The following is a 13260-nucleotide window of genomic DNA, read 5'->3' as shown; positions in this document are numbered from 1 at the left end:
TAAATGTCTTCGTGCAATTAACTTAAGCATCCTTTTCTTCTGCTTACCTCTCATTCTGTTATATTTGATAATTAAATTTTCCCAGTTCACGCAATGAAAGGTGAGGTAGCACTTTTGACCACTGTAGGGTGGTCAAAACCTGAAGTTTGGGGCAGAAATTTCAGTTTGAAGGATGAAACCAGTCAGTTGGACTGATTTCAGATTTTCAGTAGGACCTAGTCCTGCCTTGTGTGTTTTCTAGTTCCTTATTTGTGTGTTGCTGATCATGCTCCTTTTTTGTATGGTTTTCAGGTGGAGTTGGCATGAACTTAAAAGCAGCAGATACTGTTATTTTTTCTGACAGTGATTTTAATCCTCAAAATGACTTGCGGGCAGCTGCCAGAGCTCACTGAATTGGCCAGAACAAGTGAGTGAGTTAGTCATTGGCACCTTTCTGCTCTGGTGGCTTGCAGCTGTGGATTGGGGAGGAAGGTGGACCGTGTAGTGCTGACAACAGTGCCACGTTGGAGTTAGAGTCCACTGGGTTTGAACCCCGTTGTGCTGCTGGCTTGTAGAGCAATGTTGGGGGATCAGTGGTCCCATGATCAGTTCAGACTCACTTTGTTGAAAAGAAGAGTTAAATTCCAAAATGATTAGAAGAAACTTAGAATTTATTTAGTTCATGTTTCTCACGTTAGATCCTAATTCAGTTTAAAAATGAAGTTAAAGCCAGTGGGTGCACATGCCTGTAATCATTATCAGCATGGGAGACTCAAGCAGGAAGATCAAGTTTAAAGCCAACCTTGCAACTTACCTAAACCCTGTCTCAAAACTTTTTTTTTTTTTTAAGGCTAGGATTATAACTTCATGGTAAAGCTCTCCTGGATTGGGTTCCCAGTATCACAAAGAGGAAACAAAGTTGTGTTCAGCTACCCTTTGACTTGAGGTAACATGCCTGCCAGGGGTTATCCTGGCTACAGATGAAGGCCCAATAGTGGTCACTTCATCTTCCTTCCTCTTTCTCTTTTGGGGAAAAGTTCAGGAAGAAGTTGAGGCCAGATTTCTCTAACAAATGCTCAGGTCCCAATGAGCAGTGTCCTTTTCATTGTTTCCTGAATGTGGCATTTGGTTTTGCTTCCTTTTGGGTGTATTTTCCTGGCATGCTTTTTTCCCCAGCTTTGCAGACTTCTAACACTGCTCTCATTTGACTCCCGTACAGGGCTGTGAAAGTGATCTGGCTGATTGGCCGAGACACTGTTTAAGAAATAGTTTATAGGAAAGCAGCCTCCAAACTGCAGCTCACCAACACGATCATAGAAAGAGACCATTTTACTCTGGGAGCCCAGAAACCTTTGGCTGATCCTGACCTCCAGGTAAAATGTGTTCCTTTTAGAGTCTCATGATTTATAACCAGTACTATCTTTGGATGAGAATGCAAATAAAAAGGACCAGCATTAACCACCCATTGTTGCAAATTACACATTTTTTTCATTGGCCTAATTCTTACCCTCTCAGTACCTAACTACATGCAAGGTGCCATACAAGCTAAAAATGAGGGTGGCATTTAAAGGCAGAGAAAATAGAATAAAGAGAATGAGCTTTTAACCATCTAACTTGGATTGAAATTCACATCTTATCCCTTACTGGATGCATGACTTTGAGCATGTAACTGAACATCAAGGATCTAATCTCTTTATGGCTTCTAAAGATGAGTGTGCCACGAGTTACCTCAGAGAGAATTTGTTTAAGTTCTTTTTTTTTCTTCCTTTTTTTTTAATCAGTGATGATTAGTTCCATAGCTCCTCCTTAATCCCAGACGCTTTGAGTAGTGACTTACAGTACTCATTCCATACTCAGAGATGAGTGAACAAGATTAGGAATTCAAAATTATGCTATAGGATATAGGGATGAAAGCACTAGAGTTAATTTGTTGAAGAAGGAAAAATTAGATGGGAGTCAATTGCTGGCTTAGAATATCCTAGAGAGCTCTCTTTTGGTAGGAGGTTTAGAGTTATTCCTTAGCAGAAGCCTTTGAGATAAAATTGAACCTATATTATAATATACCCCAAGTCCTTCTGAGGGATTAGATGCAGAGAGATCAACCCCTATTATCTAGTATGATTCAAGCATGAAGAGAGTAATAAATGTCTGAGAAAAGGTAGTAGCTGTGGGAAAGTCTGCTGTAGGAAACTGCAGAAAAATGACAGGAGTTGGCTATTGTTTTGAGGCAGGCAGTGTGAGAGAGCAAGTTCCAAGATGGCTTTAAGCCTTTAAGCCTGAAAGATGAGAGTAGAAAGTAGGAAGACAGCGATAGAAATTAGAAAGATGAAGATAATGTAGGCTTTAGTCAACAGAATTTGTAGTAAAAATCAATATACATTATTGTTAGAGGGAGACTCAGAAAAGAAAGGAATTAGAAAAATTTGCAAGAAAAACCAGGCTTTAAAAGGATCAGCTTATCAAACAAAAAATTCAAGAGGTATATGAAAGGGAAAAAATTACACAGTATTACAAGCAGAATCATCAAATTTACAACTAGCCCAAGCATGAGTTTAAAAATGGCAGTTTTCTCACATCTGTATCTTTACTCATCAGCATTACAGACAGGGAAGGTGCTGTTTTTGTTAGGGAGTCACTCACCTGCAGGAAAGGGTCACAGATTTGGGGGTACTAGAACTCGAAAGAAGAACCCTAGGTTTTGTTTGTTTGCTTGACTTTAGTTTATCTTAGAGAGTAACTGGAGTCTTTGGCCTTTTGTGTTTTGAGTCTTCTGCATGCTCATCTGTCATGGTGGCCGGGCAGGCTGTGCATTTTATTTTCACACTATTGAAGAGGCAATTTCAAATGGAAGGTGAAAGCTTGAGAGAGAGGTGCGTGTACACTGTAGGTGTCTAAATATACTTCTTCACAGGACCTTGGGAGAGGAGCTCATCATGGGCTGTTGTGAAGGCACAGGCGTCAGGAGTTAGAGGAGATGCTTCCCCAGTGGAGGGAGCTCCAGGCATTCAGTCAGGGGTTTCCCTGTGGCATTGGCTGCTAGCACATCATTGTGAAATGCACAGGCAAAAACTCTGCCATGGGACCAGATCCTGGGGCCAGTACAAACTATGGGCTGGTGGAGAGGACCTCGGTGGGACTTCCTGCCCAAGCCATGGCAAGAAATCACACTCTGGTTCTGTCTTGATTCTTTCCTCCCCACCAGACTGTGAGTTATTTATGGTTGCCAGGAACAAGGGTGATAACTCACTGCCTTGTCTCAAAATACAGCAGGACATTTTTTAAGTTATTAAAAGAATCTAATAGTAAAAGACGTGGTTCTGGTTTGATAAATCTAAGCAGTATAGAGCAGTGAAGTCCTGAAAAAGGAAAGCAGGTTCCTTGTCTTAGAAGGAGAACACAACAGAAACAGAGAACAGATACAGATGCGGTGAACACTTATTGAATTCGTACTGTGTGCTAAGCATTGTGTGACATGCACTTTTTCCAGTTGTTTCAGAAGAAGAATAACAAAAAAATGAGATAGACGTTGTCTTTACCTCCATCTTAAGAAATTTTCCAAACATCAGATTCATGACTCTAATCCGAGCACTCTTTAACTTCCAACTACATGCTCTTAGTTACTATAATAAAGTGGTTTTCATTTAAAAAATGGGTAGTTCCTTAAAGACATGTTGTGAGTGAGCAGTAGCGAGGGAAACCAGGAGACATAGTCCAAGGAGTGGAAGAGGAAGGGTCCCAGTATGGACTGAGCCTCATCATAAATACTTGGCTTTCTTCTGTTTTGGGTACTAAATGCCAAAGCCATAGTTTTCATCTCGGGTATTTTCAAGCTAAAGTTTCCAAGTTACAGAATAGGCAATCTAGAGATAATTAACCAAATCTAAAAGGGCAAAATGAAAATGAAGTCCCATGATGTGGATCCCAATTGGTTCAGAATTCCTAAGAGATAGTACTTAGGGAGGTGGAGAGTTGCAAGTAGCAAATGAAAGCCAGGTAACACTATCTAAGATTCTGGTTCCTGTAGCCATAGGAAGTAGGCTGAGTATATCCCCTAGGGGGAGCAAGAGGGCAGGATGGGGAGTGCCGCAGGATTATCCAGGGAGATTGAAATTGAGAAAGGGCTTTTGGGTCTGGTGATCAGGGTGGTTATGGTTTTGCCAAAGTGGGTCCCATAAACCACTGTAGTAGCAAAGCGGCTTGGCAAGGACAGGTGGCAGCTCATGGTGAGATGAGGTATTCAGTGGCACCTTCTCTTTATAAGAGTTTGGCAGTGGGAGAGGTAAGAAGGTAGCCAACAGGTTCTCTGAGTTCTCTCAGGACTGCTGGAAGTGCCTGTAAAAAATGCTGGTGAGAAGTGCTATAGAAGATGCTGGAATCATTTTATCTGCCCCCACTCCTCAAAAAAATTGGAGGCCCAAATTTTTTTTGGTATTGTAAATAATTGTCAAAGTCAACATCTCTGATCATCATTTATCACCTCTCTGCTTATTCCTCATCCAACTTCAAAACAGCCTGGCAGGTGTCATTTGTGATGGAAGAGAAGAAAGTCCATCAGGGAAAGAATTACCTGGTATCATTTAGACACTTAGCAAGTGACACATCCTCATCTGTGTTTTCATGAGAACTAACTGGATCTCTCGTTTTCTTCATTCAAGTTGAGTGACATACTGAAATTTGGCTTGGATAAACTGCTGTCCTCTGAGGGGAGCACCCTGGAGGAGGTAGACCTGGAGTCCATCCTGGGAGAGACAGAGAATAGCCAGTGGGCCTCTGATGCCCTGCCTGCAGCTGGAGGAGGGATCAGAGAACAGGAGGAAGGAAGTGAGTTGGGGTTAGGTGAGCCAGTGACTTCATCACCTCAAGGTAGGGTGTGAGTGAGATGCCTCCCCACGAGAAGTCCTGTGTCCTGCTCTGGGACCTTTCTTTCCTACCCAGCCCTGTAGTCATCTGATAACATTCTTAAGGATTCCTGGTCCAAGAACTACCAGAGTAATCCTTGTTCCCTTGAAGCTGGACTTTGAATCCAAGTGATGATATTAATGTTTATGGTCCTGTCAGTCTCAAGGATTAAATTTGAACCTTTTCTCCCTTGACGCAGAAATCTTCTCTGGAGTTTATTTGGTAAACCTCCTATCTTTATGGTGGTGCTTTGCACAGTGATTCCTCTTCTCAATAGTAGAATGTTTTTTAAATTGCAACTGATATTTATGGACATTTATTGTGTTCATAAACAGTACTGACTATGTCATGTGCTTTAGGTCGTTTAAGACCCATGAGGTGGGGGGCTGGGGTGGTGGCTCAGCGGTAGAGCACTCACCTCGCACGTGCAAGGGCCTGGGTTCAATCCTCAGCACCACATAAAAACAAAAGTAAAAATAAAGGCATTGTGTCCAACTTCAACTAAAAAAATACATATTAAAAAAAAAGACCCATGAGGTGTAGGAGATCATTTTGTCTTCCTTTTTCTTTTTTCTCAAATTTGGTGGCCCCCCCTTCTCTCTCTCTCTCTCTCTCTCTCTCTCTCTCTCTCTCTCTCTCTCTCTCTCTCTGTATATATATAGTTGTAGATAGACAGCATGCCCTTATTTTATTTTTTTTAATGTGGTGGCTAAGGATCGAGCCCAGTGCCTCACACATGCTGAGGAAGCACTCTGCCACTGAACTACAACCCTAGCCCCAATATTTATCTTTTTGTCCATTTTCTGTTGTGAAATATTTGAATTTCAGACTTGAAAGGGTTTTTTTTTTTTTCCTCATGATTATTTTTAAAATGACTGTTCTCCTGTATCAGCAAGAGGGAGTCAATCTGGGCTGGTGTGAGAGGGTTTTACTGACCTTTTTTAAAAATTTTTATTCATATATGACAGCAGAAAGCATTATAATTCGTATACATATAGAGCACAATTTTTCATATCTCTGATTGTATACACAGTATATTCACACCCAGTTCCTGTATTCAAACCTGTACTTTGGATAATAATTATCACATTCCACCATCATTAATAACCTCATGCCTCCTCCCTTCCCCTCCAACCCCTCTGCCCTATCTAGAGCTTGTTGTTCCTCCCATCTCCCACTCTCTATCCCACTATGAATCAGCCTCCTTATATCAAATAAAACATTCAGCATTTGGTTTTTTGGGATTGGCTAACTTAGCATTATCTTTTCTAACTCCATCCATTTACCTGCAAATGCCATGATTTTATTTTCTTCTATTGCTGAGTAATATTCCATTGTATGTGTGTGTGTGTATGTGTGTGTATACATACACACACACACATACACACACACACCCCACAGTTTTTAATCCATTCATCTATCGAAGGGCATCTAGGTTGGTCCCACAGTTTAGCTATTGTGAATTGTGCTGCTGTAAACATTGATGCATCTGTGTCCTGTAGTATACTGTTTTTAAGTCCTTTGGATATAGATTGAGGAGATGGACAGCTGGGTCAGATGGTGGTTCCATTCTCAATTTTCCAAGTAATCTCCATACTGCTTTCCATATTGGCTGCACCAATTTCCAGTCCTATTAGCAGTGTATGAGTGCCTTTTTCTCCCACATTCTAGCCAACACTTATTGTGGTTTGTATCCATAATAGCTGCCATTCTGATGAGTGAGATGAAATCTTAGAGTGGTTTTGATTTGCATTTCTCTAATAGCTAGTAATGATGAACATTTTTTGATGTATTTGTTGACTGATTGTATATTATCTTCTGAGAAGTGTCTGTTCAGGTCCTTGGCCCATTTATTGACTGGGTTATTTTTTTTTTTTTTTGGTGTTTAGCTTTTGAGGTTTTTTATATACCCTAGAGATTAGTGCTATATCTGATGTGTGAGGGGTAAAGATTTGCTCCCAAGATGTAGGCTTTCTATTCACCTCACAGATTGTTTCTTTTGCTGAGAAGAAAGAAACTTTTTAGTTTGAGTCCATCCCATTTATTGATTCTTGATTTTAATTCTGGCACCAAAAGAGTCTTATTAAGGAAGTTGGAGCCTAATCTCACATGATGGAGATTAGGGTCTACTTTTTCTTCTATTAAATGCAGAGTCTCTGGTTTTATTCCCAGGTCCTTGATCCATTTTGAGTTGAGTTTTGTGCATGGTGAGAGATAGGGGTTTAATTTCATTTTGTTGCATATGGATTTCCAGTTCTCCCAGCACCATTTGTTGAAGATGCTATCTTTTCTCTAGTGCATGTTTTTGGTACCTTTGTCTAATATAAGATAATTGTAGTTTTGTGGGTTAGTCTCTGTATCCTCTGTTGTGTACCATTGGTCTATTAGTCTGTTTTGGTGTCAATACCATGCTGTTTTTGTTACTGTTGCTCTGTAGTATAGTTTAAGGTCTGATATAGTGATGCCCCCTGCTTCACTCTTCTTGCTAAGGATTGCTTTAGCTATTCTGGATCTCTTATTTTTCCAGATGAATTTCATGATTGCTTTTTCTATTTCTATGAGGAATGCCATTGAGATTTTGATTGGAATTGCATTCAATCTATATAGCGCTTTTGGTAGTATGGTCATTTTGATAATATTAATTCTGCCTATCCAAGAACAAGGTCGATCTTTCCAGAAATAGTAAATGAATTCAGCAAAGGAGCAGGATATAAATCAATACCCATAAATCAAAGGTATTTCTGTATATCAGTGACAAAGCCTCTGAGAAGGAAATGAGGAAAACTACTCCATTCACAATAACCTCAAAAAAAAATGATACTTGAGAATCAATGAAAGAAGTCAAAGATCTATACAATGAAAACTACAGAACCCTAAAGAGAGAAATCAAAGAAGATCTTAGAAGATGGAAAGATCTACACATTCCCTTCTTAAAAGGAATTTATATTCTTCAAGAACTTTTTCTTGTTCTCAGCTTGTTGTTTTAATCGTATCCTATTCCCATTTCAAGGATATAATATCCTCCCCGAGGACATTTATTATAGCTTTTTAAAATATATCTCAGGGAGGATATTTATTATATCTTTTCAGAAAGTGTTACCCTGCCCACTGTATTATCTCTTTTTCCTCTATTTGCTTTTCCTTCTTCCTCCTCTTTTTAAAAGTTTTGTTTTGGAGTCTCTCGTTCTTGTTAGCAGTTTATCTGAAACATCTGGTGTCCTCTGATCATCGTGCTGGTGAAATTCCCCAAAGCTGACAGGCAGCTCTGTTGTGAACAGGTGGGTGGCCTTTGGGCCTCATGCCAACAGCACTGGTTGGCAAGCCAGCTTTTGCACTGAGGGAGTCAGATTTGAAGATTTCACTGGACAACTCATTGTATCCTAAGACGAGTCCTATACCATTACAGTGAAATTGGTGGTTTAAATTGGAAAGACAGGGAGCTGAGGGCACATGATGCTCTTGGTGTTTGGTGTGCGGATCCTCTCAGTTCCTCCATACTGTGGTGCCTGTGCTTGTGCATCTGAGTTTTTGGAGAACTGAAAGGGTTTCAGTTCCTGCAGTCAGCCCCAGCTAGATACCAATGTTTTGGTTCCACAGCTCTTTTGAATCTGTTGTCCTCTTCTTATCCACTTTTTATCTTCCAAAGAATTCGTGCACTGTTTCATCTACCATTGCCTCATATATCTTTTTAGAAATCTGTGTATTGTCCTTTAGCTGTTTTGGGTGAGAGAAAAAATAGATGTGTGTGGTCATATTTTTAAGTTGTATTTGATTACCTTAGTACCAAATTTCCACCCTTTTCTGTACTCATCTAGATTGACTTTACTTACTAGAACAAAATAAAATTGCAGTGTTTTCAGAAAGATAATTATATATCTCAGTCTACCTACAAAAAAAAATTACATTTTTGTAGACAGTTTAACTGTTGGATTCTCTACTTGGATAAAAATTTGGAATGTTGTCTTCGATGACTGTCTTGATTCTCTTTGTGGTAGATGGTTCCTCTGGCAGGACCCAGATGAGGGTCTAGACCTGTGGGCTCCAGCTGCCTCTTCGAAACAGAGTGAAGACATAAAGCATGGTTAAAAATAACAAATGAATATGAAAGAGGAGTAGTTAGAGCAGCCCATTCACAATTAAGTATAAAGTAAGGTTGCTTTATCTTTAATGCCAAGTTTTTTAAACAGCACAGTTAAATGGTAAGGTGAGCATGCCCAGAAACCTGCCTTGGGAGCATGTGCAAAACCTAGCCCCGCCCAACTCCTCCTTTGAAGGTGGAAATGGAGTTGCCTGCCCCTTGAGCCGGTACTGGTTAATGGAAGTGAACCAGGAACTAACAATAGGCTGCTGCCTTTTCATTTGTTTGGCCAGCGATTTATCATTCTGTCTCATCCAGAAGGTGTAAGATTTCCATTGCAAATAGAGATTGTGGAGAGGGGTCAGCAGCTGGACTAGGGGAGTAAGATGTTACTTTTCCTGGTGGTCCTTTGGATTTTGCTTCGCTTTCCAACGTCCTGTGCAAACAGAAGCATGGCTGATGGTTCTTAGGAGAAAAATACATGAATAGTCTTTTAATTGGTTCCTTGATCATTCTTTTCTCTTTTATTACAATTTTAGCTTTTAAGTGACTCGGCTGCCTTCTCTACTATTTGGTCATGAATTTCTCTTTTTCCTTCTCAACAAGGATTGTTCTGGGGACCCAAGTGCTGTCAGCTTTTATAAGGAATAAAAATTTACTTTATATGAAATAGGATGGAAGGAGGTTGATTAAACCCTGTGAAATGAGAGACAGTTGGGGAATTCTGGGAAAGATGGCCATGGACAAAGATTCGTGGGATCACAATGTACTTCTACAATATTTGTGAGAGGGATGTGTGAGATAAGGATCAGATTTTTTTTTTAAATAGCATCAGGTATCAACCAGCACTAATGAGTGAAAGCTAAAGGGAGGCAGCTTGAAAGTCTTTGCAAGAAAGGATTTTGTTCATAACTATGACTTCACAAATAATGACTCTCCCAGGATTCTCTGAATTTCCCCTCTGAGAGTGGACCATTTGAGTAGAACCAGAGTATCAAAGAAGAAATTTTAAAGTCTAGTAAAAATTTATATGTGGATTTTTCAAAATGCTACAAATAGTTGATTCTTTGCTGTCTTTAAACAATATACAGTAATCACAAGAAAAGTTCCTTCTGTTCTTTGTGTCATTAGTTCTTGGCCTTACTCAAACCTAAGTGATGATGTGGAGGAAGAAAGCACACAAGATAACATGGCTATTAGCTTCCAGTTTAGAGGCTTGTCCTGGCAAACATTTCTTCTCTTTTCATGAGGTATAAAAATATAACCAAAACCCATCAGGACAGATTTTATATGGCTAAAAATTCATGATTTCATGAAAATAGGAAAGAGTATTTCTGATTTTTCTTAAAGTTCTCAAATACATCTAAATAGTAGATCGAAAAGACAGTGGAATGAGATTACCATCATTACCCTAAGTACACATATAAAGACACAACTAGGGGCTGGGGATGTGGCTCAAGCAGTAGCGCGCTTGTCTGGCATGCATGCAGCCCGGGTTCGATGCTCAACATCACATACAAAAAAAGATGTTGTGTCCGCCGAGAACTAAAAAATAAATATTTAAAAATCTCTCTCTCCCCTCCCTCCCTCCCTCCCTCCCTCCCTTCCTCTCCCTGTCCCTCTCCCCCCCCTCTCTCTCTCTCTTCAAAATAGACACAACTGATGTGACTCTGTATACAACCAGAGATATGAAAAATTGTGTACCATATGTGTAATATGAATTATAGTGCATTCTGCTGTCATATATAACAAATTAGAATTAAAAATAATTTTTTTAAAAAGATTTTAAAAAGTGGGAAAATCAGAAACTAATATCGTTCCATGCTGTACATATCACTTCCCTTTCTCAAGTACAATCTGGCACAAAATGTGTTGAGAAGAGATTCCCCTCCAAAAAAAAAAAATCCACTGGGGCTGGGGATATAGCTTAGTTGGAAGAGTACTTGCCTCACACACACAAGGCTCTGGGTTCAATCCCCAGCACCACCAAAAAAAAAAAACCCAAAATCTGATATTACATCCAATGGCATGAACAAGATTTAAAAAGCCACATAACCATAATGAGAGCACAAAGCACACAAAAGGCTTTCTAGATTCCAATCTAGGAAAAAAAAAAACATCCCAAGGAAGGAGAACAATGTTCTTGCAATTACTTTTCTCTACGGAGTGTCTTAGTATGGTGATGAATGACCTTTTTTAACCCCCAGCACTGAGGATTGAACTGAGGAGTGCTCTACCACTGAGCTACATCTGCAGTCATTAATGTTTGTTTTGTTTTTATTTTTCTTGAGACAGAGTCTCACCAAGTTGCCCAGGCTCTCCTCAAACTTACCATTCTCCTACTTGTCAACCTCCTGAGTAGCTAGGATTATAGGCATGCACTATTGTACTGGCTACAAATTATATGTTTTTAAATCAGGAAATTGTCATTTAGAGAATATTATTCCCATAAGTTTTTTCTATATAAATTATTATAGAGCAAGCTTCACACAACCAATTGAAGAGACATTATCATCAATAGATTATCCTATATTGTAGTTAATTGTATGGAAAAGAAACAATGTAGCAAAAATGAAATCATGAAAACAAAGACATTTCACATAGTAATGTAGATTAAAATGTCATCCAACTATAAATTCCCCCAAAATGCATGGACCAAGATCCTACCCAAGATTGAGACTTGAGGAAGGACTGACTGTATCCTTTAAAGGCACAAACTCATTTTTTCTTCTCTGTGGTACCCTGTGCCACACTGTAAAGAAGCCCAGGCTATCTTGCTGGAGGGAGAGTCCTTTTGAAGAAAGCCCCTGACATATGAAAGACCACATGGAAAGGGAGACTACATAAAGCCAACAGTCAGCACCTTAGTTCCGGACATACAAAGACATCTCAGACCTTGTAGTCTAAATCAGGCATGTGCTGTATGGGTGAGCCTAGGTGACACTGGAGCAGAACCTTGGTTAAAGTCTTGACTTACAAAATTATGAGAAATAAAATGGTTGTTTGTTTGGTAGTGGGGATTGAACTCAGAGGCTCTCGACCACTGAGCCACATCCCTAGCCCTATTTTGTATTTTATTTAGAGACAGGGTGTCACTGAGTTGCTTAGTGCCTCGCCATTACTGAGGCTGGCTTTGAACTCTCGATCCTCCTACCTCAGCCTCCTGAGCCACTGGAATTACAGGTGTGCACCACCACTCCTGGCAAATGGTTATTTTTTAAAGCCACTAAATTTTGGAATTTTTAAAAATATAACAATAGATAACTAAAACACTGTTTATTGATGATTTGTAGGGCTTTTATTTAATGACCAGTTTTATTAAAGAATACCCCATTTATTTCTACTGTGATCAGCAAACAAACTGAAATTCAATATTTAAAATTTTTTGCCAAGAATATAACCTATCTTGCAAGTTTCCATGAGGACTAGAAAAGAATATATATTCTGGAGTTGTTGGGCATTGTCAGTCAATGTCAATAAGGTTAAGGTGGTTGATAGTTTTGTTCAGACTCTTGTGTATCATTAGTGATTTTTTTTATAGTGTTACTATCAGTTGTTAAAAGGGTGTTAAAAATTCAAAGTATAGATTTGTCTCTTCAGTTTTGTCAGCTTTCATATATTTGGGGCATATAAATGTTTGGTTGTATGGTGTCATGTTTCTGTGTTCTTAAAAACACATTATGGTATTATGAAATGTCTTTCTTATCTCTTATAAAACTCTTTATCTTGAATTAAATTCATCTGATGTTAGTATAGCCTCTGCATTCTTCTTGGCTTACTTTTCATGATGTATTTTTATCTATTTCTTGTTTTCGTTCTATTCATATTTTTATTTAATGTAATTAAATAAAATTACATTAAATAAAAATTAAATTTTATTTAATTTATCCATTAGCATTTAGCTTTATTGCTTTACATTATTGTTTTAGCAATGTTTCCAGGAATTATGAAATGCATTCTTTAATTTATCACAGTTTTCATAATTTAAATTGTGATACTTTCTCACATCTCCCCAAGTCCTTTGTGCTTTGTCGTCATACATATTACAGCTGTATACTCTATGTTTTTTACCTTAGTCATGTTTCCAAGAAATTAAAAGAATAAGTATGTATACATATTGCCTTTTATATTTACCTACATTTTAGTACTTCTAGTACTTTTCATTTCTGTTTATGGTGCATTGTCTTTAAAAATATCTACCCCAAATTCTCCACATTCCTGTATCATGTTGCTTCTCTCATTATGAAGTAATATCTATTTCCCACCTGCTGAGTCTGGGCTGGTCTTTTGTCTTGTTTTAATGA

At 38.8% G+C, this 13260-nt stretch overlaps 1 pseudogene across 1 annotated transcript in view; it reads left to right on the top strand.

Moving 5' to 3' along the window:
- LOC144374619 (transport and Golgi organization protein 1 homolog) overlaps positions 1–13260 on the top strand; it is a 135900-nt pseudogene that overhangs the window by 52757 nt on the left and 69883 nt on the right. The window contains exons 4-7 of the transcript XR_013433974.1: positions 292–406; positions 830–925; positions 1199–1352; positions 4635–4800. The product of XR_013433974.1 is annotated as a transport and Golgi organization protein 1 homolog (transcript). The remainder of the gene's footprint in view (positions 1–291; positions 407–829; positions 926–1198; positions 1353–4634; positions 4801–13260) is intronic.

The sequence above is a fragment of the Ictidomys tridecemlineatus genome, unplaced genomic scaffold (genome assembly GCF_052094955.1).
Source record: "Ictidomys tridecemlineatus isolate mIctTri1 unplaced genomic scaffold, mIctTri1.hap1 Scaffold_78, whole genome shotgun sequence".
Taxonomy (NCBI): domain Eukaryota; kingdom Metazoa; phylum Chordata; class Mammalia; order Rodentia; family Sciuridae; genus Ictidomys; species Ictidomys tridecemlineatus.
Note: the sequence above shows the minus strand (reverse complement) of the source record. Positions and strands in the feature narration are given on the sequence as shown.